Source organism: Penaeus monodon, chromosome 25 (genome assembly GCF_015228065.2).
Source record: "Penaeus monodon isolate SGIC_2016 chromosome 25, NSTDA_Pmon_1, whole genome shotgun sequence".
NCBI lineage: Eukaryota > Metazoa > Arthropoda > Malacostraca > Decapoda > Penaeidae > Penaeus > Penaeus monodon.
The window spans coordinates 38,582,055-38,582,519 of NC_051410.1; positions in this window are offsets into that span (position 1 = coordinate 38,582,055).

Consider the following 465-nt stretch of genomic DNA (forward strand, 5'->3'; position numbering starts at 1 on the left):
GTGCTGACAGTCACACTCCAAGCCAGGCAGGAGGTGACAACGCCATGAATCACAAGGCTGGGATGATGTCAGCCGCGTCTTTAACGGGTTATCAGCCAGCCATCTCTGATCAGCTATTGTCAGCGCTCTCGACCCATTTTCAACGCCTGACGATTTCGGCTTCGAGACACTCTGGCCAAATGGGATTAAATCTCCTTTGTGAGCCGAGCGTGTTTGTTGAATTGTGCTTTCGTGATGTAACACTAACTATTCCTCCGACGAAATGGACCGTGGCGCTATTCTAAAACACTATATAAAAGCGAGTTGTCATACTATTGAAAGGGAATATGAGTGAGAGTTAAAATGGAGAACTAAAGGCAATTTACATTCAAAAGAGTTTTCAAGGTGACTGGTCAAAAAAAAAAAAGTATATTTACACATTGGAAGAAATCGCTTGGGGTTTTGTCTTCAATCACCAAACGCATT